This window comes from Myotis brandtii, unplaced genomic scaffold, assembly GCF_000412655.1.
Source record: "Myotis brandtii unplaced genomic scaffold, ASM41265v1 scaffold300, whole genome shotgun sequence".
Classification (NCBI taxonomy): Eukaryota; Metazoa; Chordata; class Mammalia; order Chiroptera; family Vespertilionidae; genus Myotis; species Myotis brandtii.
In genome coordinates, this window is record NW_005361459.1 from 2,021,149 (window position 1) to 2,048,757 (window position 27,609).

Here is a 27,609-nt window from a genome sequence, read left to right on the forward strand (position 1 = left end):
ATAAATAAATAAATAAATAAATAAATAAATAAATAAAGTGGCTTTGTCTTTGGCAGATAGAAGCCCCCTTCAGGGCTGCATGCTATGTGGGCACCTGTTTCTGGCTCTGACACTCCCGGCTAGGGAGCCCAGTCAGGGTCCAGGGCTCACTCCTCACCCTTGGCCTGCTGCCCATGGGAGCAGGCCTTCCCTTCTCACGATCCTGCCCTTCCTATCATTCTCCAGGTGGTTTCTGCCCTTCCTTGTTAAAAGTCACCTCTTCAGCTAGTCTTCAGTTGGTAATTCAGGGTAGATGTTACCCAATTTAGTTTTATTTCCAGTTTGGTTCTGGGTGGAGGTGCAAGAAGGATCTACCTACTCTGCCACCATCTTGAAATCCCCTACCATTTATCCATTCTTTATCCATTCTTTTGATGGACATCTGGGTTGCTTCCACCTCTTGGCTAATGTGAGTAGTGCTACAGAGTATATGGGTATACAAATATCTCTTTGAGATCCTGCTTTGAATGCTTTGGGATAAGTATACAGAAGTGGAATTGCTGGATCATAGGGTATTTTATATTTCCACCAACAGTACACAAGGTCTCCAATTTTTCCACATCCTCACCAATACTTCTTATTTTGTCTTTGTTTTTAAATATTTGTTTCTGGAGCCCTACTATTCTTTATTCACCTTTTACATCTCAGGCTGTTTTCTTTACTTATTTTTCTTATGCTAAGCCAGCAGAAAAGATGATTTATTGTACACATGTTACATTCAGCCATAACAGAACAGAACTAATCCAGAATGTCACAGGTCCAGCGCCAAGGACCAAAGGAACTGTTTTTGTATGAGCCAGTGTAGCAATCAGATGGCAATAGATGTTCTAGAGCCCATTGAGAAGTTCTAGACAGCAGGCATTCAGTCTAAAAATTGGTACCAGTGTCCTTGGCCCCTGGCTTTCCTTATTTCTGCTCCTGTGCCTTCCATGGATGCAGAAGCTAGCACAGCCGTGGGCAAACTACGGCCCACGGGCCGGATCCGGCCCGTTTGAAATGAATAAAACTAAAAAAAAAAAGACCGTACCCTTTTATGTAATGATGTTTACTTTGAATTTATATTAGTTCACACAAACACTCCATCCATGCTTTTGTTCCGGCCCTCCGGTCCAGTTTAAGAACCCATTGTGGCCCTCGAGTCAAAAAGTTTGCCCACCCCTGAGCTAGCAGTTTACTTGGACATCTGCCTCATCTTTCTTTTGTGCTTCTTCCTCTACTTGGTTCTTACGGTGCAGAAGTTTCTAAGAAGATGGCACTGAGGTCGAGATGGCTATTTCTTTTCAATTGCCTTCTTCTGCCACCTCTTAATTGGCACAGTTCCTAAGACTGCCATGACACCCAAACACAGAAGGGTATTTGTATGGTGCAACTGCTCAGGTCGGGGGCCACCTACTTGGGGTTCCAGCCACCACTCCCCACCTAAGCACTTCTTCCCAATCAGTAAAGTCAACAGGCTCTATTCCTGTTCTCAGGCCCCTGCTCTAGTTGCACATATCCTTTTAAGTGGAGTTGACATGGGCCTCTTTACTGCTATCCCCAGCATACAGGGAACTTTGAAAGGAAGACCTGAGACTTTCATGCTAGTTTTTCTACCTCCCCCATGGAAGGTGGCCCCTAAATGTGTGATTCATCTTAACATGACTTTTCCTAATTTTACCATTTTATTGAAAATTAATAATACAGTATTGTTTTATCTGGGCAAAAGCTAGTAAAGAATTTATTCTACCTCAGAAAACAAACCCAGTGATCAAAGCACTTGTCTGACTGTAAAATGTGCACAGCTGCTTGCCATTATTTGGGTGCTAAGGGGAGAATAAGGCTTCTATTTCTCCCAAAGAGTCTGGTTCCAGTTGGTTCCTTGGCTCACCTCACCTTTTCCACTTTCCATAGCTTTGGCCTCTGCAACTGCAATCGGCTGTGCTTGATTCATTTTACTTGGCTTCAAGCAGTTGTTGGCTCTGATTAACTATCTTTGGTAATTTCTCAGTTCCTGAAACAGTTTCTGCCCTGGTTTTAAGGCATGGGGGGGGGTGGGGGAGGGGGCTGGGGGGGGGGTTGTTGTTTTGTTATCCTCGCCCTAGGATATATTTATTGATTTTTTTTTTAGGGAGAAAGAGAAACACCAATCTTTTGCTTCCCTTACACACCCAGAGTGGGGATTGAGCCTGCAACCTAGGTATGTGCCCAGACCAGGAATTGAACCCGCGACCTTTTGGTATTAGGACGACATTCCAACCAACTGAGCTACCCAGCCACGGCTTAAGGCATGTTTTAAACCTTGCTTTTAGTTTCTGACTGAATATGTTCCATGCACACACTGATAATCAGCCAGTCACATTTGCACAGGGAAATTTCTTGAAGTTCCATGCCTCTTTATCTAAACTTAGTGAACATTTACTGTGTGCCAGGCTCTGTGCTGGTTGCTGATAATTCAGAGTTCAATAAAATACAGCTCCTGACTTGTAGGATTTCATAGCCTGGTAAGATAGGCGTTCATGAAAGTTCCTGACTATAGAGGTCCATTTGAATGGTGTTATAGTTGACAAAGATGAGATGGTCCAGAATGGATGGAGCATACCATGGTGTTGAAACTTCAGCCCTGGGGTTTTTAGGTAGTGTTCCTTAAAGCAAGAGCAGTATACCAGACTATTGATAAGGAGATTTTAATAAACTAATCCTTGTGCAGACGTACTCTTGCTGAAATGATGACTTCTAATAAGATAAAACTCTTTCTATAAAAAATTAATTACCCTCATAAAGTAAATAATTATCTCCCCTAGTGATAAGGATCTAATGTAATTGCTTCTCAATCTAGGACCATAAATAGGATCTGCCGAGACACTCAAAATTTGAAATATTAAGAAAATATTTTAAATATTAACCTCCAAAACATTTTTTACTCCAGGTTATTTTCTGAACTATGTATTTGCTCTTCAAGGCAAATGGATTTGTTATTCATTCTTAAATTCACAATGCTATATCTAGCCCCTTCCCCTCTTGGGAAGATGACACTTTATAATCAGGTTTATTTATAACACCTGGACTACCCTTTCTACTTCATTATTAAAGAGTTGTTTTGCTTAAATTTTTTTTAATGGGAGAATACTAGGTTCTTAAAATACCTAAAACAACCTCCTTTCTACCCAATTATCTCAATCATAGTTATCTCTAATTTCTGCCTTCGGTTTAAGTTTTTATTTATGGGTGGCAAGGGGAAGCAGTATGCTATCAGGAGAGAAGACATAAGTAACTTTGTATGTCATCCTACAACTGCAGATTGTATTTAGGACTAGCTTAGCCACTTGGAATGCAAAGTGTATTGTATGTGCTGAGAAATAATTGTCACAGACACCACACACTAAAATAGAGACATTTAATCACTGGCAGATCTCAGTCCCTATGTCATCAACTGTACCTTGATGTGAGTCCCCCCAGTCTCAGTTACAGTTTTAAGAAATTAACTATGCCTTAGCCCAGTGGTTGGCAAACTGCGGCTCGCGAGCCACATGCGGCTATTTGGCCCCTTGAGTGTGGCCACGAAGTTTCAATCGCACTGTATGTGCGCCCCCTCACGTGGTATTTTGTGGAAGAGCCACACTCAAGGGGCCGCAGTTTGCCTACCACTGCCCTAGCCAGTTTGGCTCAGTGCTTAGAGTGTCAGCCCATGGACTAAAGGGTTGTGGGTTCAATTCCGGTCAAGGGCATATACCTCATTTGCAGGCTCAATCCCCAGGCACGTGCAAGAGGCAACCAATCAATGTTCTCTCTTACATTGATGTTTTTCTCTATCTGTTTCTCCCGCTTCTCCCCTTCCCTTCCACTCTCTAAAAAAAAATCAATGGGAAAAATGTCCTCAGGTGAGGATTAACAACAACAAAAAAGGAAATTAACCACTTAAGCAAATAGTAAACCCATTAGCAAGGTTGTGTACTAGTATAACAGTCTTACTGAAACTGGGTTTAAATAATTAGTATACTAACATGAGTTTGTGTATTGGGTTCTATCCTCTCCAACCCCCTCAAGACTTGATTAAGAGTATTTAAACTCCTAAGGAGTCCTTATTGACCTAATGGACTATCTTACTTGGTCTTTGGCAGGTTAGTGTCCCACTAAGGGTCACTCACAGGTCTGAGTATGCGGGATATGGTGTGCATGTCAATGTTGGTCTCTCCTCGTACGACAAATTTGAATTGTCTTCTAAACTGCTCAGCTGGTTCTGAAAACTGTCTTCTGTCACCAAACAGAGCAATACTTCAATGCCTTTTCTGCAGTGCCATGCCTAATACTGGGAGGAGGTATTTAGAAACCATCTGTGGAAAAGGATGAACTACTGAATTATTCTGAAGTAATAAAGAGGGGAGTCATTTGTTTTAGAGAATTAAACCATTGAATCTGTGGGCTCCATCTGGGTTAGAGTTGAAGGATGTGAAAACCTGAACCACATTTCGTGTTTAGAAGCCCTTGCTTCCCTAGTGCTGATTGCTTAAATAAGTGTTGGACACCTTACATTGAAGACCTTTTGTCACCAGTTTTACAGGATCGTTTTTAGTGTTAACGGTTATTATTGCGGGAATTTCTATGTCTCTACAATGGTTAGAGCCTTAAATCAAACAAACCAAAAACAAACAAACAAAAAACAGCCTTGGTTCTAATTAAATCATAAAGTCAAATAGTAACATGATATGGTAAATGAAGAACTGTGCCTGCAATTCTAATTAAGTTTTATATTGGTGACAGAGAGAGGGTTTTGCATTTTATCCAATAAGTGAAACTGCTTACATGAATGTGTGATATGACTTTTATGACTGGGCAGAGATTAGTTTTCATCTTCCTAATACAGTTTTAAATTATGTGCTTCATGTAGAAATATAATTGTAGCATTTTCTTTGGATGACACTGTCAGCAAAGTTTGGTAGCTATTCCCTATACTTGGCATAACCTCTGAAGGTTAAATGACATTTTAGTATTGTAGGAATACCTCAAAAATGTAATGAACATTATCAACATGATTGTGGAAGATCATGCTGTTTATTACTGTATTGCCAGAGTTGTGACAGTGCTCTGCCTGCATCGTCTCTTCTTTGTGTTCATACTTGGCAGCAGTACAGGTGTAAAGGCAGTAGGAAAAAGGACAGGGCCATACATCTCACACCAGCCTTGCTTGGAACATGGGGCGTCTTCTACAGAGTATGACTTTGGATACAGTATTCTGATTTCTGGGGTTCAAACCATTTTGTGGACTTCAAAGGGAAAGTGGAAAACATTCTCCCTTTCCTATCACAAGATTGACTTCTATGCTTTTGATTTTCAGTTAAATCTCATTTGGTGGGATACAATTGCTACAGCTTTATAACAAGGAGTAGTATAAGAGTGGTCTCTATCTGATCTTCGTTTTGTTTTGTTTTGTTTTGTTTTGTTTTGGAAAGGAGTGGTTGCCCCAGTAAATTTTCCACTTGCAAAGTAATTCACCTTTCACAAGGGATTTTTCTAATATGCATTAATTAAACAAGTTACTCACTCTATTTTCTTTCTTTCTTTTTTAATCCCCACCCGAGAATATGTACTTATTGATTTTAGAGAGAGTAGAAAGGAGAAAGAGACAAACATTGATGTGATAGAGAGAAGCATCGATTGGTTGCCTCCCATACATGCCCTGACAGGGAGTTGAACCCACAACCTTTTGGTGCATGGGATGATGCTCCAACCAACTGTGCCACCCAGTCAGGGTCATACTGTGTTTCCTTGACTGTCATCTGTGTAATCCTGTGACTGCCTCGGGTGGCACTTTGCCTCAATCTTCAGAGTTGCACACATTACTGTGTAACACATCCACATTAGAACTGGGGTTCATACAACAGATGGGTGGCCCCTGAGCTGGATTACTGGAAGGACAGGATGTCACCCAGATGTCCTGCTATGGAAAATGGGGCAGCTATTGGAAAATGCAGAAAAAGCCACAGTAGGTTAGGTGTCTTTCATTGATTTGTGGAAGAATTGAAAGAAAAGTTGACCATTGGAGTTTGTCTGGCTCTACTACAGTTTTAAAGTAGTCTTAGATGCTCAAAACTGGATTTTAAAATTACTGTTTTTGTTAATATTGTATTTATGTATCAGCAAATTGTGACTTTTAGGTTTTTGCTTTATATTTTGAACCTATTGTGCTGAAGTCATTTTCTATCTTGACCTTTGAGTGGCTTTTGTCCTCATGTACAAAATGTTAGATTAAATCAGCGGTTCTCAACCTGTGGGTCGCAACCCCTTTGGGGGTCGAACGACCCTTTCACAGGGATCGCCTAAGACCATCGGAAAACACATGTATAATTACATATTGTTTTTGTGATTAATCACTATGCTTTAATTATGTTCAATTTGTAACAATGAAATTGGGGGTCACCACAACATGAGGAACTGTATTAAAGGGTTGCGGCATTAGGAAGGTTGAGAACCACTGGATTAAATGTTCTCTCTTGACCCCTTGGTTTTCACCATGTGATTCTCATCTTAAGACAGTATGTCTTTGTAAGGTGGATTGTTGATTCTCTGGTTTAGCTCTGCCTAGAGTTCTGTGTTCCCTGCCACCTTGCTAGGTGTCCATAAACAAAAAGACACATAAATGTCCCTGCTGTCAGGTGGCTCATGGGCCATCATTCTTCAGTGCGCATCATGTGTGGATCCCTCTAAAGGCCAATCACTTGGAGTACCTTGAAAAACATTTCCCCTTCAATTGGAAAAACATTAAAAATTCCCTGTGGCCCTGGCCGGGTAGCTCCATTGGTTAGAGCACTGTCCTGATATGCCAGGGTTGCAGGTTCAATTCCTGGCTAAAGCACATACAAGAATTAACTAATGAGCCCTGACTTGGTAGCTCATTTTGTTAGAGCAGCATGAATACCAGGCCCACTGGCAGAGATGGATGTGGTCCCTCAGTGGTTGTCACGGAAGGTGGGTTCAGAATCACAGTTGAAGGTGATCCTTGACAATAGCCTGTTGGGAAAGGGGCCTAAAAGCCACAAGGCACACCATCAGTCCGCATAGATGATCACTAGAGTCAAAGCATAGGATTTAAAACCTGTTGTTCACCTCGTAGACTCTTGATAGTATGTCCTTGGACCCTAATTTGAGAAACACTAATCTTGACTAAAGCTAGATGTTTTAGAATTTGCTTTAGGAAGTTAATTTCAGTCTGGTTTACTTAGCCTTTTAGCTTTGCAGATTAAGCTAACTACTAGTGACAATCCACAATCAGAACCCCTGGGGCAGCGTTTTACTGTCTTTGCTGTGTCCAGTGCAGCATAAATTTTAGAGCAGTGGTTCTCAACCTGTGGGTCGCGACCCCTTTGGGAGTCAAACGACCCTTTCATAGGGGTCGCCTAAGACCATCGGAAAACACATGTATAATTACATATTGTTTTTGTGATTAATCACTATGCTTTAATTATGTTCAATTTGTAACAATGAAAATACATCCTGCATATCAGATATTTACATTACAATTCATAACAGTAGCAAAATTACAGTTATGAAGTAGCAATGAAAATAATTTTATGGTTGGGGGTCACCACAACATGAGGAACTGTATTAAAGGGTCGAGACATTAGGAAGGTTGAGAACCACTGCTTTAGAGGCTTCTCTCCTCCCCGGTACTCCCTCGTGAATAGCACGCCCTGGAATTGTGGATCAGCTGGCCTTCATCCTTGGCTCTCCAAGATTGCATGGTCTGTTTTCTTAAGCATAAAACCTTCTGTTAAGCATAGGTGACCTTTGAACAACCCAGGGAGGGGGAATTAAGGGTGCTAGCCCCTGCATAGTCAAAAACCCACATATAACTTTGACTCCCTATAAACTTACCTACCAATAACCTACTGTTGACTGGAAGCCTTACTAGTAACACACATTTGATTAACACATTTAGTATGTTATATGTATTAAATAGTGTATTTATAATAAAGTAAGTTAGAGAGAAGAAATGTTAAGAAAATCAGAAGGAAGAGAAAATACATGTAGGTAATTACGTATTATTGTGGGGGAAATCCACCGATAAGTGGATTCATGCACTTCAAACCCATGCTGTTCAAGGGTTAACTGTCCTACTTAAAGACAATGCCTGAGCTGTGAGTTTACCACAAACCATAAAGCTAATTTTTGGTGTTGTCTTTTCCCTGGAATAGGCATCATTTGTATCTCTAAGCAATGCTATTCATTTTTATTACTATCAGTTTTCGAAAATTAACATGTGCCCTTCTGGAGTTATAAAATATCCTAGTCCATGCTAAATAGTAAGTTAAACAAAGGTACATAGCCCTAAAGAATCGCCTAATCCTGGGTGGGCGTATCTCAGAGTGCTCTCCAGCATGACAAAATGATATGTGAGCATTCTTTAGCCTGTTTGCAAGTTGGAGATTTTTTTTTTCCTGACCATTAGAAAACAATTTGGCTTTGGTTTTGGAGAATTTGCTCTGACCCCTTCTTTCTGGGAGTAAGCAGGGCTGCTTCTAATTTATTCAGATAACTTCAGGCCATCATCACCTTAAGGGTGATGAAACCTGGAGGGTCATCTGTTTTCTGCAGGGGCTGCTTGTGAGAGTAGCATCCTGTTTGTTAGAAGTGTTTTTAAATGCTGTATTTTAAAGCTTTCTGTTTAGTGAAGTGGCATATGCAAAAGTGCAGTGTTCATTATGAAAATAGTATAAAAAGATACTAACATCCTATGTCATCAAAAGACCCAAAAGGGTCAGTTGTGATACTGGGTAGAGATATGGCAAGAGAAGGCGTCCTTTTCCTTCGGTGCCAACAGTGTGAGTCAGGTGATGTGCTATTCATATATTTGACTTTACACATAGGAAACCATCCTCCTGAGGGTTTTCTGTATGTAAAACTCAGGAATCTGATTTAACTAGTCTCTGTCCGTCTGATAAGCTCTTGGTCAGTTGTAGAGAGCCACTATAAGAACACTTGCCTAGCAGAAACAGCACTGGAAGTGCATCCTGGGGCACGTGGATTTTCCATCAGCAGTATCATGCATTGTGGGAGGTTCCAAGAACAGTTACCAAGTTGGCCTGAATCTGGAGGAAGGGCTTGCAGAGGTGTGGCTTATCCAACCTGGCCTTTTTTTGTGATCACACATTTTGAAAAACCTAGCAACAGCTGCATCCAAGTTCCATTTCATTATGTCAGAAAATAAAATCACTCTGGTGGAAAGAAGCAGATTCTAAATCCCAACTAAAGCAGCTTCCGAACTAAACCACATCTGAGCTTGTGCTGAGAATTCAGCAGTCGTCATCATCACAAACTCAACTGAAGATAGCAAGATGGTTTATTTGTTTGAACTGAGAAAGATACATGGAAAAGAAATACTCATGAATATCAGAAATGGACTTAAGCCCTGGCTTGTGTGGATTAGTTGGTTGGGCATCATCCCATGCACTGAAAGGTTGCTGGTTCGATTCTCAGTCGGGGCACATACCTGGGTTGCAGGCTCAATCCTCATTAGGGAGTGTGCAGGAGGCAGCTGATTGATGTTTCTCTCTGTCTCTCTAAAAATCAATAAGAAATCTTTAAAATAAATTATAAAAAAAAGAAATGGACTCAATATAGAGTGTTTGGGAGCCCAGTTATACTAAAGTAAAGTTGTGACAGTTAAAAGAATCATTCTCAAGCTCTGGCCAGATAGCTCAGTTGGTTAGACCATCGTCCCAGTAGGCTAAGGTTGTAGGTTCGATCCTCGGTCAAGGCACATACAAGAATCAACCAATGAGTGCGTAAATAAGTGGAACAACAAATCAATATCAAACCGATAAACAAAAAGAATTGTTCTCAGAGAGGTCTCTAGTCAAAGGCATCAAATTTCTGTTCTTTTGCCTTGTTCTGTAGAAGAGCATATTTATCAGTGACGTTAGTAATAGTATATGACATTTGCATAGTTTGAGTCACTTTTGAGTATTTTGTTGTTTAATTCCTATAGTTACTCTGTAAAGCAAATGTTATAAATATTACTGGCCCTTGTTTACCAATAAAGTGTACCAAATTGCTTTAGGTCACAGAGCTAGTAAATTACAGAACTAGGTATTAAATGGAGGTCCTCTCACACCACAGCTGAAGTGTTCTGAGCAAGAGGGTAAACAGATGCTTGTATGGTGGCTCAGGATTTACAGAAAGCTTCTCTTGAAGAAGCTTCCCCCTACCCGAAGATTAACAAAAATAAAATAAAAATCCCATATTTCAGAGCAGTCCTTATTTCTAGGAGTGAAGAGTAGGAATACTGACTTGCCCTCTCTCATCTGTACCTAGGAACCCAGAAGTATATGACAGCCCATCTGTAGAGAAAGGCTACTTTCTTATTAGAAAATGGGGATGGTTGTTAATCAAAGCGACACAGCATTTGAAGCAGTTGCTTTAAATGTATTTCAGGGCAGGTGAGGAGGAGCTCCATGGAGCTCTTTCTCTGATTATAAGGCTATTTTCAGCTACACCCTTGGGAGAGAAAGCTGTGTTGAAAGGGAGAGGCTGCCTGCTCCCCCAGGCCCTCCAGACCAAGTAGAGGTGGCTCAGCCACCTACCTGCCCTCTCTTAGATCAAAACAGAGAAGGTTATCTAAATTAGTGAGAAGCCAAATATTCCAAGTCTGCAACAAAGGTGATGGGCTGGGGGAGGGCAGAGAGCAAGCCTTGAGTTCTTAAGGAGGAAGCACTTCCATAGCCTTCACACTGCTGGTTCCTATAGAATTTATCAGGGCCTTATGCTATGGAGAGGTGAAAAGCTCAGATTAGCAGTTTACCTCAGGGTAAGTGGCATTGGGAAACACAAAACTGGTATTTCCCAGGCTCATCATCCTCATGGGATGATGGTAGCATGTAAGAAACACAGGAAATAGAAATATATCAGACTTAGATGGACAAATTAAAACGTTCAAAATAAACTTGAAAAACACACTAGCACCACAAGAATGGAGTGTTTTAACACTGCGCAAGTCCTTCTTGCATTGGCATTCATAAAACCAGTGAAGGAGTAATGAGAAGGGAAATAGGGTAAGAGCAAGGCTTATCTTCATTTTCCTGTTTTCAAGCTCTTAGCACTCTGCCGAACTCCTATTACCACAGAGAATTAAAAGTGAACTTCACTGCTGTTTTATGATTGAAAAGTTGGTGTAACTATAAGTATTTCCTTTTCTTACAGGACTTGGTAGGTTTTTTGAAACTATAAAATAGAAATGATACAATATTTTCCCAAAATGTGGCATGGCTTAAATTTGGGGAGAAGAAATGTGTATGGGGAGAGGCTATGAAACGTAGAGGGCCACCTGTCTTCTCAGCTTAAAGTTGGCGTAGTTTTAAAAATATTGTTTAGAATATATGCTTTTAATATAAAAGTAGCATATAAAAAATGAAATTTGCTTTTCTTGAAACATCAATGTGAGGGAGAAACAGCAATCAGTTGCCTTCTGTACATGTCCCGACAGGGAATCAAAACCACAACCTTCTGGTGTATGGGACGATGCTCTGAGTCACTTGGCCAGAGCTAAATTTGTCCTCCACATCTAACAATGACATAGATATAAATATATAACTCAAAGTTGTTGATTATAGAATTTTACCATCAAAGGACCCAGTCAGAGTTGGGGTTAGAGCACCTCAATGAATTGTGTTGATGTGTGCCTTATTTATTTCAAGTCTTTATTAAGGACCAGTTTTTAGTCAGTGTGGGAGAGCCTCTTCTAAGGCTCTTAGTTTCAGTTTTCAAGCAGTGGATTTGTGTCTTCTGAGATACCATGCCTGTTAATATGAAGAGATAAGCAATTACTAAATTGTCATGTATCTGTATATACAAAAAGGAAGCCTACCTCTTTCAAAGTGTTTTGGAAAGGTACAATAAGATTGTTGGAATGGACATCTAGGTGGTGAGGGGTCCAAAGATAGATGTAATGTGGAAAAAACTTGAGATAAAAGAAATAGCTGTTGATATTTATAGGACTCTTGAAGAATATGAGGTTAGTCTTCTTTGTTCTGAGAACATAGAAGTTATTCTACTCCCTGGAATCATCACAATCTTGGGGGTAGGATGGGAAGAAGCCCCCAAAACACATTTGACTTTGAAAATTACTGTGTAATGCTGTCTGGTGAGCCAGATTTTTTTTTTCCTTATTTAAGTTTGTGGAAAACAAACAGACCAAATATTCAAACTGAATATGATCAAAGTCAAAATTATATGGTTTTCAAGATAAATTTTTTGCTCCAGAAATTACTATTGCTTTCATTTGTTTTTTTATCATGATTTTTTTTAAAGAGAGCCATGGTTTGTTCCACTTTTTTATGCATTCTTTGGTTGCTTCTTGTAGCTCTGATCAGGGGATCAAACCCCCAACCTTGGCATATCAAGAGGACACTTTAGCCCTAGCCAGTTTGGCTCAGTGGATAGGGTGTCAGCCTGTGGACCGAAGGGTCCCAGGTTCAATTCCCAAGGGCACGTACCTCAGTTGCAGACTCCTTTCTGGCCCGGGCCCTGGTCAGGGCACGTGCAGGAGGCATCCAATTGATGTGTTTCTCTCACATCGCTTTTTTCTCTGTCTTTCCCTCTCTCTTCCACTCTCTCTAAAAATCAGTGGGAAAATATCCTTGTGTGAGGATTTAAAAAAAAAAAAAAGGACATTGTAGCCCTGACTGGTTTGGCTCAGTGGATAGAGCGTCGGCCTCCGGACTGAAGGGTCCCAGGTTCGATTCCAGTCAAGGGCATGTACCTTGGTTGCGGGCACATCCACAGTAGGGGGTGTGCAGGAGGCAGCTGATCGAAGTTTCTCTCTCATCGATGTTTCTAACTCTCTATCCCTCTCCCTTCCTCTCTGTAAAAAAATCAATAAAATATATTTTAAAAAAAAAAGAAGACACTAACCAACCGAGCTACCTGGCCAGGATCCTGTTTTTATCATGATATTTATTTTGAAGTTTCAAATACACTTAAGAAGAAAGACACAACTCAGAAGGGAGCCTGGGTTGTTTTAAAAAAGAGAAGGGTAAGAAGGGCTATTTCATTGCTATGGGGCTGTGAAGGAGACTGGGAATTGTTTTTAACAAGAACTTTATACCTGCCCCTCAAATAGGCATGAGTACAAAATACAAACAGCATTATGTCAAAATATATTTTACTGAACTACCTGAGGAATGGAGATGATTCATCCCTCAGTAATGTTAATAGCACCTGATTTGATTTTATTTTTTAAGTATATTTTTATTGATTTCAGAGAGGAAGGGAGAGGGAGAGAGAGCTATATTCACTGCAGTATTTCATCCATATGAGAGAGATTCATTGATTGGCTGGCTCCTGCAAGTCCCCCACTGGCAATCAAGCCCACAACCCGGGCATATGCCCTGACGGGAATTGAACCATGACCTCCTGGTTCATAGGTTGATGCTCAACCACTGAGCCACGCTGGCTGGCAGTGGCATCTGATTTTATTTGCTGCTTTAAGGTGGGGGTGAGGAACCTTTTTTGTGCCAGGGGCCACTAGAATCCTATCTAATAATAGACAAACATGGTAATTGACCATACCTTTGCTACGCCTCCCATTGGCTAATCAGAGAGATATGCAAATTAACCTCCAACAAAGATGGCGGTTAATTTGCATACATAGGAGCGAAGACTGAAGGCGGCTCCGGCCGGAGCAGCGAAGGCCTGGGTCCCTGATGCCGGAGGAAAACCGGTGCCGGCAGCCAGGGGAAGGGAAGAAAGGCCTATTGCACGAATCTTTTCGTGCAACAGGCCTCTAGTATATAATGTATATATATATCATCATTTGCTTAATATAATTCACTTAATATAAATGTATGTTGCTATGAAAAAAGCTCCTAGACTTAGTAAATTTCACGTCCCACCTGCATCTGCCTTGGCAGGGCTAGACCAAGTGATTTAGAGGGCCGGGTGTTCCCCACCCCTGCTTTAAGGCATCTGTTTTGGAACAAATACATTTTCTTTAAATCAGTCCCATCATTACTTTTGAAGTTAAGAGTTTTAAAATATAAGCCATGATTCTATGTCTAAGTTGATAGCTTTGGTGGTTCTATGACATTGTCATACTGGCTTTTAACAGAAAACAAAGTCTGGTTGCACAGCTGGCAATTTAGACTTTAAAAAATAATCCTTGGCTTTAAAATATTCCTCTTAGCTAAACAGTTATGTCCGTTAAGTCTTCCAGGGAACACTCTCCAATCCCTTATTAGAGCAGTTACACTGGACATAAGAGGACAGTCTAGCCTAGTGATCAGAACATTTTTTTCTGTAAAAAGCCAGATAGTTAATATTTTAGGCTTTTGGCCCAGTCTCTGTTACAACTACTCAACTCTACTGTTGTAGCACGAAAGTTACCACTGACAGCATGTAAACAAATGAGTATAGCTGTATTCTAATAAAACTGTCTTAGAGACAGGTGGCAGCCCGGATTTGACCCTCCAACTCCTGGTCTACCCTGTTGGCTGTCACCCAAGTTCTTTCCCATCTCCTCCTGCACCCCTTCACCTTTGGAAGTATAATTTGATATCATAGAACTAGGGAACTCCCCTCTAACAATCTTGGAAATACCCTAGACTCTCTTCCGTATTTTCACTGCAGTATTTCATCCATATGAACAGGATCCATGTTGATATTTCAATGGTTTAACAAGCCCGGTGTGCTCTTAACACAAACTCTGATACAACCCTATCTAAGGAGTGTTGCAAAGGTCTTTTCCCAGTATGTGCTTGATTTATTTATTTTTTTATTCTCTGATAGTCTTTTGGTGAACAGAAATTCTTAAGTATTCCAGTTTATTCTAGTTTTTTTCTCTTTTGTTTTTCCTGCTGTTTAAGAAATCTTTCCTTAATCCGTAGACCCATTCTCTTTTGTTGCCTTCTAGAAGTTTTCACATGTAGATATGTAATCTACCACTTTCATTACTGCTTGAACCAGCAAAAGCCAGGGACTCTATATTCAAGTCAATCTGTTCTGTTTCATTATCTGTCTTTATGCCAATTCCACATTGTCTTATTATGGTATCTTTAAATCTTGATATCTCCTAGAGAAAGTCCTCCTCCTGGTTTTTCTTCAAGAGTGCCTTGGTTAGTTACCTCTTGGCCCTTTTCATGTCCATATACAGTGTAGAGTCAGCTTGCCAATTTCCACTCCCCAGGAAGAAACCTACTGGAATTTTCATTGAGATTACTTTCCATCTCATCATTTAAGGGGAATTGGCATCTTTACAATTAATGAACATGTTTTACAATTTTATGACTGGAGACCTTGCATGTCTTTCCTTAGATTAATTCCTTCGGTTTTGTAAAATACTTTGATGCTATTATAAATGACATCATTGAAATCTTACATTATTTATTGCTCTCTTGGTTCTTATCTCTGAAAAAAAATTAAGATTTCATCATTAAGACCATTAAGATTTCATCATTAAAAAGAGTTAAGCCCATTCAAGGAACAGCAGCCTCCTGATCACCACACCCTCTGTCTGAGAAACAGCAGCTGTGTGTGAAGCCTCCCCCACCAGCCAGAGGAGCCACCACAGCGGTGAGCAGCACCCACCACAGGAGCTGCTGCCCACTGAGGAGCAGCTGCTACCACAACCGCCCGAGGAGCAACCGCAGCCCGAGGAGCCACTGCCACCCAGGGAGCAGCCACTGAACAACTCAACATCTAGATATGTCCGTGAGATCACACATGGGTAGACAAAGAAACCCCCAAAGGAAACAGCTGCTACCCCGAGGAGCAACCGCAGCCCGAGGAGCCACTGCCACCCAGGGAGCAGCCACTGAACAACTCAACATCTAAACATCTAGGTGAGATCACACATGGGTAGACAAAGAAACCCCCAAAGGAAAGAAAAGGAGGACTCACCAGAAAAGCAGCTAAGTGAAACCGAGGCATGCAACATGACAGAAAAAGAATTCAGAATAATGGTTGTACAATTCATTCACCGGATGGATGAGAAAATCAACAACCTATGCAAGAATCAGGAAGAAATGAAAAGTGATATAGCTACAATCAAAAACACCATGGAAAGTTTCAACAGCAGACTAGAAGAAGCAGAGGACCGAATTAGTGAGTTAGAAGATAAGGCAGAGAAACAAGCTCAATCTGAACAGCAACTGGAGAAAAAAATTAAAAAACAGGAGGAGAGCCTAAGGGAGCTTCGGGACAACATGAAACGAAGTAACATACGCATAATAGGGCTGCAAGAGGGACAAGAAGAGCAGCAAGGATTAGAAAATCTATTTGAAGAAATAATGACAGAAAACTTCCCAGATATGGGGAAGAAAAAAGTTACACAAGTACAGAGAGTCCCAGGCAAGATGAACCCCAAAAGACCCACACCAAGACACGTCATAATAACGATGGCAAATGTACAAGACAAAGAGAGAATCTTAAAGGCTGCAAGAGAGAAACAGAGAGTTACCTACAAAGGATCCCCCATCAGATTATCAAACGATTTCTCAACAGAAACACATCAGGCCAGGAAAGAATGGACAGAAATTTACAAAGTGATGCAAAGCAAAGGACTGAATCCAAGAATACTCTATCCAGCAAGGCTATCATTCAAAATTGAAGGGGAAATAAGAAGCTTCACAGACAAAAAAAGGCTAAGGGAGTTCATCACCACCAAGCCAGCAATGCAAGAAATGCTAAAGGGACTGGTGTAAAAAGAAGAAATAAAAAGCCCAGAAAGAAAACAGCCACACAAAAAAAGAAATGGCTACAAACAAGTACCTTTCAATAATAACTTTAAACGTAAATGGACTAAATGGTCCAATCAAAAGACATCGAGTGGCTGAATGGATAAAAAAACATGACCCATACATTTGCTGTCTACAAGAGACCCACCTCATTAAAAGGGACTCACACAGACTGAAAGTGAAGGGATGGAAAAATATCTTTCAGGCAAATGGAAATGAAAAAAAAGCTGGGGTAGCAATACTTATATCCGACAAAATAGACCTCAAAGTGAAGGCCATAACAAGAGATAAGGAAGGCCACTTCATAATACTAAAGGGATCAATACAACAAGAGGATATAACCCTGATAAACATATATGCACCCAATGCAGGAGCACCCACATACATAAGAAAACTCCTGGAAGACATCAGGGGAGAGATCGACAACAATACAATCATAGTAGGGGACTTTAATACACCACTGACATCACTGGATAAATCTGCTAGACAAAAAATCAGCAAAGAAACAGCAATCCTAAATGACTCACTAGATCAGATGGACTTAATTGACATCTTCAGAACACTTCACCCCAAAGCAACAAAATATACGTTCTTCTCAAGTGCTCATGGGACATCTTCAAAAATAGACCACATATTGGGTCACAAACAAAGTCTCCCCAAATTCAAGAAGATTGAAATCATACCAAGCATCTTCTCAGACCACAAGGGCATAATATTAGAAATAAACTACAATAAAAACAACCCAAAATACTCAAACACTTGGAAGCTGAATAGCATGTTATTAAATATTGATTGGGTTACCAATGAGATCAAAGAAGAAATTAAAAACATCCTGGAAACTAATGACAATGAAAACACAACAATCCAAAACCTTTGGGACACAATGAAAGCAGTCCTGAGAGGGAAGTTTATAGCTCTACAGGCCTACCTCAACAAACAAGAAAAAATGGTAGTAAATCATCTAAATCTACAGCTCAAAGAATTAGAAAGAGAGCAACAAGAAAAGCCCAGAGTGAGCAGAAGGAAGGAGATAATAAAGATTAGAGCAGAAATAAATGACATAGAGACCAAAAAAACAATACAGAAAATCAATGAAACCAAGAGCTGGTTCTTTGAAAGGATAAACAAGATCGACAAACCTCTAGCCAGGCTCACCAAAAAGCAAAGAGAGAGGACCCAAATAAACCAAATCAGAAATGATAGAGGCGAAATAACAACAGACCCCACAGAAATACAAATGATTGTTAAAAAATACTATGAACAACTCTACTCCAACAAACTAGACAACCTGGAGGAAATGGACATATTTCTAGAAAAATACAACATTCCAAAACTTAATCAGGAAGAATCTAAAAATCTCAACAGGCCAATAACTATGGAAGAAATTGAAGCAGTCATCAGAAAGCTTCCAGCAAACAAAAGCCCAGGACCAGACGGCTTCACAGGGGAGTTTTACCAAACATTCAAGGAAGAACTAAAACCTATCCTCCTCAGACTACTACAAAAAATCCAAGAGGAAGGAACACTTCCAAGCTCATTCTATGAAGCCAGCATCACCCTAATACCAAAACCAGGTAAAGACAACACAATGAAAGAGAATTACAGGCCAATATCCCTCATGAACATAGATGCCAAAATCCTCAACAAAATCTTAGCAAATCGGATCCAGCAGTACATCAGAAAGATCATACACCATGACCAAGTAGGATTTATCCCAGGGATGCAAGGATGGTACAATATCCGCAAATCAATCAACGTGATACATCACATAAACAAATTGAAGGAAAAAAACCACATAGTCATATCAATTGATGCAGAAAAAGCATTTGACAAAATTCAACACCCATTTTTGATAAAAACTCTCAGCAAGGTGGGAATAGAAGGATCATACCTCAACATAATAAAAGCCATATATGACAAACCCACAGCCAACATCATACTCAATGGACAAAAACTAACACCATTTCCCCTAAAAACAGGAACAAGACAGGGATGCCCACTCTCACCACTCCTGTTCGACATAGTACTGGAAGTATTAGCCATTGCAATTAGACAAGAAGAAGAAATAAAAGGCATCCAAATTGGAAAAGAGGAAGTAAAACTGTCCTTATTTGCAGATGACATGATATTATACTTAAAAAACCCTAAAGACTCCATCAAAAAACTATTAGACTTAATAAAAGAATTCGGCAATGTAGCAGGATACAGAATTAACGCCAAGAAATCTATGGCATTTCTATACACCAATAGTGAACTTGCAGAAAGAGAGACTAAAAAAGCAATCCCATTTACCATCTCACCAAAAAAATTAAGCTACCTAGGAATAAACTTAACTAAAGAGGTAAAAGACCTCTACTCAGAAAACTACAGGACGTTGAAAAAAGAGATAGAGGAAGACATAAAGAGATGGAAGAACATACCATGTTCTTGGATTGGTAGAATCAACATCATTAAAATGTCCATACTGCCCAAAGCAATCTATAAATTCAACGCACTTCCCATTAAAATACCAACGGCATATTTCACAGACCTAGAACGAACTCTCCAAAAATTCATCTGGAACAAAAAACGACCCCGAATAGCTGCAGCGATCCTGAGAAAGAAGAAAGTAGGTGGGATCTCAATACCAGATATCAAGCTGTATTACAAAGCCACTGTTCTCAAAACTGCCTGGTACTGGCACAAGAACAGACATATAGATCAATGGAATAGAATAGAGAGCCCAGAAATCAGCCCCAACCAATACGCTCAATTAATATTTGACAAAGGAGGCAAGAACATACAATGGAGTCAAGACAGTCTCTTCAATAAATGGTGCTGGGAAAATTGGACAGATACATGCAAGAAAATGAAACTAGACCACCAACTTACACCATACACAAAAATAAACTCAAAATGGATAAAGGACTTAAATATACGACCGGAAACCATAAAAATACTAGAAGAATCCAAAGGCAACAAAATCTCAGACCTATGCCGAAGCAATTTCTTCACCGATACAGATCCTAGGGCATTGGAAACTAAAGAGAAAATAAACAAATGGGACTACATCAAAATAAAAAGTTTCTGCACAGCAAAAGAAACCATCAACAAAACAACAAGAAAGCCCACTACATGGGAGAACATATTTGCCAACATTATATCTGATAAGGGCCTAATCTCCAAAATTTATAGGTAACTCATACAACTTAACAAAAGGAAGATAAACAATCCAATCAAAAAATGGGCAAAGGATCTAAATAGACATCTTTTAAAAGAGGACATTCAGAAAGCCAAGAGACATATGAAAACATGCTCAAAGTCACTAATCATCCGAGAGATGCAAATCAAAACAACAATGAGGTACCATCTCACACCTGTCAGACTGGCTATCATCAACAAATCAACAAACGACAAGTGCTGGAGAGGATGTGGAGAAAAAGGAACACTTGTGCACTGCTGGTGGGAATGCAGACTGGTGCAGCCACTATGGAAGACAGTATGGAGTTTCCTCAAAAAACAAAACATGGAACTCCCATTTGACCCTGTGATCCCACTTCTAGGAATATATCCCAAGAAACCAGAAACACCAATCAGAAAGGATCTATGCACCCCTATGTTCATAGCAGCACAATTCACCATAGCTAAGATTTGGAAACAGCCTAAGTGCCCATCAGTAGATGAATGGATTAGAAAACTGTGGTACATCTACACGATGGAATACTATGCTGCTGTAAAAAAGAAGGAACTCTTACCATTTGCAACAGCATGGATGGAACTGGAGAGCATTATGCTAAGTGAAATAAGCCAGTCAATGAAGGAAAAATACCACATGATCTCACTCATTCATGGATAATAAAGACCATTATAAACTTATGAACAATAATAGATACAGAGGCAGAGCTACCTCAAACAGATTGTCAAACTGCAGCGGGAAGGCCGGGGAGGGTTGGTGGGCAGGATGGAGGGGGGTAAGAGATCAACCGAAGGACTTGTATGCATGCATATAAGCATAACCAATGGACATAAGACACTGGGAGGTAGGGGAGGCTAGGGGATTGTCAAGGGCAGGGGAAAAAAGGAGACATATGTAATACTCTTTGTAATACTTTAAGCAATAAAACAATAAAAATATTAAATAAAAAAGAAGAGTTAAGTTCTGTATGTTGGGCATACCAGTTATCCATCACTATAATAATGCCGTGTTACAAATGGTTTCAAAACCTCGGGGTGTATAGCATTTATTATTTACACATCTGGGGTTGTTGAATGGGCAACTCTAATCTTGGCTGGACTTCCTTCCAGGTCTAGCTTGGCTGGCTATCTGAGATTGACAAGACAATGAAATAGGAACTAGAAATTTCACTAGATCTATTCTCTTAGACCTACTTTTTTTTAAAAAAATATAGGGACATAGTAATATGATTTTGACTCTTATTTCAAAAGATATAGTCCAAGGATAAAAATACAGTGATACTTTATTTTAAATAATTTTTTTAAGTTTTAGAATTATAAAAGATGAACATGCCACTAAAAAATAGTTCAGAAAATGAGAAATAAAATCAATTTCAAAGGAAATTTAAAATGAGCAAACTAAAATATTGTGCATGTAATAGTTACAGCATATCTCCATTGAATATTCAGTGAACATCAGGGACTATTATTAAGTGCTTTACACATAGCAGTCATTTATTCAACTAGCTAGTGGCCCAGTGCACGGATTCATGCACATTGAAAGGAAATTAATTAGAAGAAATATTTTAATATCGCTATTCGCCCTTCCTCTATAATAGAAGTGTCAACCAAATTCACAATTGACTATTGGTGCCAAAGAGGTTTATATGTATCGCGCATGTGCAAGTCAATATTTATTTTTAAGTCACCAGTGCACGGCCGGTAACTTAGCCTTTTATATATATAGACTAGTGGTCCGGTGCACAAATTCGTGCACATTGAAAGGGAATTAATTGGAGAAAATATTTTAGTATCGCTATTTGCCCTTTCTCTATAATAGAAGTGTCAGAGATGAAAGAAAATTAGTAAAATGTATATGAAAATAATACATAAATTTATTAATAAATAAACATAACAACATAATATAACAAGAACAAAGACATATAAAAACAACAAAAACATGATTTAAAAACAACATTGATACAATGACTGATAAATTGATTAAACTTATTCTAATATCTCCCTGTATACCATGTTAAGAGTGAAAACACTTTCAGAGTCCTTGACTCATTTCCCTTGTGATGAAGTATTTACAACTTTAACTTTAATGTCACATGCTCTTCGAACTCAAGAGAAAGCAACATATAGCTGACCATGTCTGAAAACGGGTTCAGGTAGGAATATTCCTACTCTGTCTATAGTTTGTCCTTGTAATTTATTAATAGTCATCGCAGATGCTGGCATCACAGGAAACTGTCTTCAAATTAATTTAAATGGGAGGCCAGTGTCAGACGGGGACAAATCATTTCTTGGAATCAGAACAACCTCTCCTTCTGCAGATCCTATTAATACTTAAGCTTCAATAATGTTAGGTTGCAGTCTTTTGATAATAAATCTAGTACCATTACAAAGACCCCATTTACTATTAGGATTTCACAATAGCATGATGATTCCACCCACTTTCAATTTTAATTTGTGACACGGCATTCCTGAAGGAGTAATACTATTAAGAAATTCGATGGGAAAATTTCTTTTCAGCAGCATCCGTTGAATCAATACAATCATCACTCAAATATGTGTGAAAATCTCCATCAAGTATATCCAAAATTTCTTCATTTAATTTTTGAATGTGCTCATTTTTTGGACAAAGAATCACAAGTTTTGATATATTTTTAACATTATCTATAGATACAGTATTTCCAAAGGTAGCTTCAATAATAGATGCGTTACAAATCAATTCACAGGGAATTTCAATAATATCCATTCCTAAATGAAAACTGCTATCAAGTTTGCCATCTCCAAGTTTTACTAACCATTCACTATAAGCAGAATCCTCTAATGTAATATTTGTTTTAAGAGACAACTTTCTGAAACATCCCCAAACATTACAGTAGTTTAAACTCGTTTGTACTATGGCTGATCCCATAGCATGCGGCACAACACTGAGACATTGCTGAAAATCCCCTCCGAGAAGGAGAACTTTCCCACCAAATGCAACATTCATATTCATAATTTCTCTTAGTAATCTGTCTATGGCGTTTAGAGCATGATTGGATGCCATGGTGCATTCATCAATAATGAGAAGTTGGGCCTTTTTAATGGTTTAGCAACTTCGCTCTTTATATCACATCTAGAAATTGAAGTTTCATTTAATGGAATTGGTAATTTATATTGGGAATGAAAGGTTCTTCCACCCGGAAGTAAATTTGCAGCAATTCCTATAGGTGCTGTGGATAAAACAGTACCATCACGACATCTAATATAATGTATTCAAACTTTATAAAGTTATGTTTTTCCACTACCACCTGGACCATCCAAGAAAAAGCATTTGGGGTGTACAGTTTGATCTTCAATGGCTGAAATTATAGTCTAAAAGGCTGCCAACTCTTCATCGTTCAGAGAATTTATCAAAACCTCTGCCTGTTGTTTCTCGTACAATTCATCACATGTAGTTGTATTCGTTAATAAAGGATAGTCCAGAAGTTTGAAATGCGAACATTTTATTCCATGCAATGTGAATACTTCTTGAATTTCAAGGGCATGCATTTCACAGTTCTCACAGGCACCTTCTCTTCGGTGTAATTTCCAACAAAAATCTTCAATAAAATGAGATTTATTCTCATCCCATAATTTGTCTGCATCAGAAGGACATCCAAATACACATATATATGCAAAAAGTTGCTGTAATTGTTTGGGCATATTAAGTATGATCGCATCGTCAATCATATCTTTCCAGATAGTGTCATCGATTAATAATCCTTGATGTTTTGCAGCTTCACAAAATGTATAATAAATTACACCTCCTATAGTTTGCAGATCAGCAAAACTTATTGTACCTTTTACGTGCAGAAGCAAAAGTCTAAGGTAGTATCGGTCTGGTTCTCTAAAGCTCACAGTGAACAGTCTACCTAATACTTTATTCCCACCCTTTTGGCGTTTTCTCCACAAAAAAATTATTAAACACATATTATTGTGGAATCTCCCAATAATAATAATTATGCACGTTGGAATCTTCTCTATTCAATAAGAACCAAGCCATCAAAGTCGAGTTATGCCTTTTAGCCCTGTCTATAGCTTCAGCAAAATGATCAGTACAAAAATACAAATTCTGTTCATTTGGCAAATGAATAGCTAAACTTGTGATTGCATGAGATTGGTCATGCATTCGCATTGCAAAACGTCTCCAAACAGCCTCAGAAGCGCTCACATACCTGGAGTCAATGAAGTCCTGTAATTCGTCATGATTGATAATATTTTTTTCAGAAATTTGAATATTTGCACAATCATGCCCTTCATAGATGTAGTTAAATAAATATTTGACACTTAATCGATGTGCAGACTTCAACGTTTATATGACAGTTATACTTAAGGCACAAATACAGCATATAAGGGACAATCCAAGTGTTATCAACAACTTTATTTCCATTAGACATGGTGCTACCAGATATTCATTTGTATTTGGGATATCCATCAATATTTCCAATGGTTACATTTTGAAATTCTTTCAGATATCCCTTTGAACATTTTCCATACATGGACTATTTGGATTTTGTATTCCACATGGTCCATGTACCATATTTGATTTTACAATTTGAAAAAGTTGAGGGCACTGGTCTTCATCCGGAATTTCTGCCTTAACTATACAGTCAATATCATCTTCTGTTCGTAATTTGGATTCACTATCTAATATCAATAATATGTGAGTGTGAGGCAGTCCACGTTTTGCCAGCGTTTTAAATTGTTTATAATATCTGCCCGTTTTGGGTTGCACGTCATGGTTATGAATAAATTGGGCTTGCCATACTTCATTACAATTGCCATAGCATCCTGATAGCACTGCAGCATATTTCTGGGACTACCCTCAAAAGACGATGGAAGGATTATCATTTTACCAATCGGCACATTGTCATTTTCAGATTTAGATGTGAGATAATCCATCAAACCACTATATTTTTCAACTCTCAGTTTAGATTGGTTTGCTTTAAAGAAATGTATCCGATTGGCTTCCATTCTCAAATATGAATTGACATGTTGAGTTAATTTTCCTGAATTTAAAATAGGATTGAATGTGTCCCGGACCGAGAGATGAAATCCATAACACTGCATTTGTGTGACTCGTCCTTACATTTCATCTAGTATTATTGTCAATTACACTGTCGTCTCTGAGTCTTAATGCAATATCTGTTCCCCAGCCTTTTTCACCATGTGGAAAAAGAATAGGATATGTCATTGCATCTAATGTAGAAAACAGAATACTGATTTGTTTCATTTTAGTGGCATTCAGAATATTGGGATCTGGTTTACAATGAATGCGCAAGTCCCTTTGAAAAGGAGGTTCTCCATCTTCTTTTCTGAATATGATTGCAACTTCAGTTACACGGGGATAAATATATCTACCCAGATCACTGTTATGATCGTATTTAATTGCCATTGTTACTTCCGTAGGAGCAATACCTTTTGCTGCTGCTTCAGATTGGGCTTCCTTTTCTACCTCATGTAACATTTTGCATGAGTTTGTTAATTCATTTATTTCATGCATGAGGTTGTTGATGTTGATCATGAGTCTTTTTGAGCAACGTTGGTTTTCTGGCATTGCTAATCTTTTACTCATCACTTTAGCTGTATCTAAAATATAGAGTTGAGCAAACATCCGAGAAACACCATCCGAAGGATGTAAATTCCATTCCAGTACGGTGATAAACTTGTCCATGTATTCTAAAACAGTATGCCCATATCCTGATGGTGATTCAATATCTGCACCCATTGAAGCAAAAGAACTATTTATCGAATGAATATTTTCCATGAAATTTTTACTATCAGAATCTTCATTTGTCATTAATCTTTTAAAATATGCCGGGTAATCCAGGTATTCTGGAAAATGTATATCATTTGGACACACTTTACCTTTGCTACAACATCGAGTAAATTTTCCATCAGATGGTTTTTCATCGGAGAAATTTAGTGATAGGCACTAACTGTGTTTTATAATTGCATCCTCATTTACTTCATTTTAGCTGTGAAGGCAGTTCCTACCAGTATTGGTAGTACTTGTTGATGGCTGTTCTTCAGACATATTCTGTTGATGACGATGCTTTCTTTTGGCTGCAGAGGTACTTTATGCCAATAGTTGGTCTTCAGACATTTTCTGTTGACAACACCGCTTTATTTCGGCTGTAAAGGTACATTGTGCCAATAGTTGGTCTTTAGACATTTTCTGTTGATGATGCCAGCGGGGGGGAGAGACTGCGCAGAATCAGGCTCCCTCCTCCCTCCTGTCAGGGTCAGGGCGGGGGGGCATATCGGGGAGAGGGGCCTATCAGGGCTTTCTTTCCCCCAGCAGCTGGCCTTGCCACTGCCACTGCTTGCCATCTGTACGGCGAAACCCGGCCCCCCCCCCCCCCCCTGCCACTGCCACTGTTTGCCATCTGTGCAGCGCTGCTCCCCCATCCCCTGCCACCTGGTCGCCTCCCTTGCGGGCGACAGGCATGGGGTGAGATCGCTTGGCTAGCCTGGGCCTCCCTCTGTGGGGCGATCGATGGCAGGGCCCCCAGATCGATGTTCCGCAGGGGGAGGCCCCGCCCACCCGCCGCAGCGCTGCCAGTCGGGTAGCCTGGGCCTCCCACTTTGAGGCGATCGATCGCAGGTCTCCACGATCGATCACCACACACAGGGAGGCCCTGCTCACCTGGCCGGGGCTCCACGATTGATCGCAGCACAGTGGGAGGCCCTGCCCACCCAGCTGGGCCTCCTGACCCTCAACCAATAGCATTGCACCTGCCTTGGCTGGCCTGGTGCCAGTGCGTGTTATAGCGTGATTGTCCAGAAGGTTGTCCGGACGGTCATTCTGCTGTTCAGTTCGGTCAATTTGCATATTACACTTTTATTATTATCGATAGATAGGGGTCCCGGAGTGCGAGAGGGCACTCTGCAAAGTTGCTGTCGTACAGGGTGTGGAATGCAAACACAAGTGTACAGTAAACCAGATTCGGGGCCGACAGTACCATAGCAACAACATAACCCACGGCTGAAGGTGGAATCGTGAGCCCAGTGAGGACTGGGCTTCCTCCTCTCTGGTTCCAGGGTGCATCACCCGAGAACTGCCGTTGCCAAGTCACTGCAGCTCAGCAGCTCCTGCATTGAGCGTCTGCCCCCTGGTGGTCAGTGCACGTCATATGTGTCAGACAGTCAGCCGATCACTTAGCCTTTTATATATATAGACTAGAGGCCCGGTGCACAAAAGTTTGTGCACTGGCAGCGGAGGGGGGGGGTGTCCCTCAGCCCCACTTGTGCCCTCTCACAGTCTGGGACCCCTTGGGAGATAACAACCTGCTGGCTTAGGCCCGCTCCCGGGTGGCAGAGGGCAGGCCCAATCCCTAGGTGCCTGCCCCGCAGCCCCTGGTCGGGCTCAGAGCAGGGCCGATTGGGGAGTTGGGGCGCCGCCCCCTGTCATGCACAGAGCAGGGCGGATCGGGAGGTTGCGATGCCACCCCCAGTCACGCTCAGGGTAGGGCTGATTGGGGGATTGGGGCGCCGCCCCCTGTCACACTCAAGGCAGGGTTGATGGGGAGGTTGTGGCGCCACCCCCTGTCACGCAAAGAGAAGGGCCGATCAGGGGGTTGGGGAGCTCCCCCCTATCAGGCACAGAGCAGGGCCCATCAGGGGGTTGGGGCACCTTCCCCTGTCAGGAACAGAGCAGGGCGGATAGGGAGGTTGTGGC

The 27,609-nt window shown here is 40.3% G+C and overlaps 1 protein-coding gene across 1 annotated transcript in view; it reads left to right on the forward strand.

Moving 5' to 3' along the window:
• Positions 1-27,609, forward strand: part of CDYL (chromodomain protein, Y-like) — a gene marked incomplete at its 5' end in the record, with an annotated part of 95,675 nt that overhangs the window by 16,740 nt on the left and 51,326 nt on the right. The gene's annotated exons all lie outside the window — the stretch shown is intronic.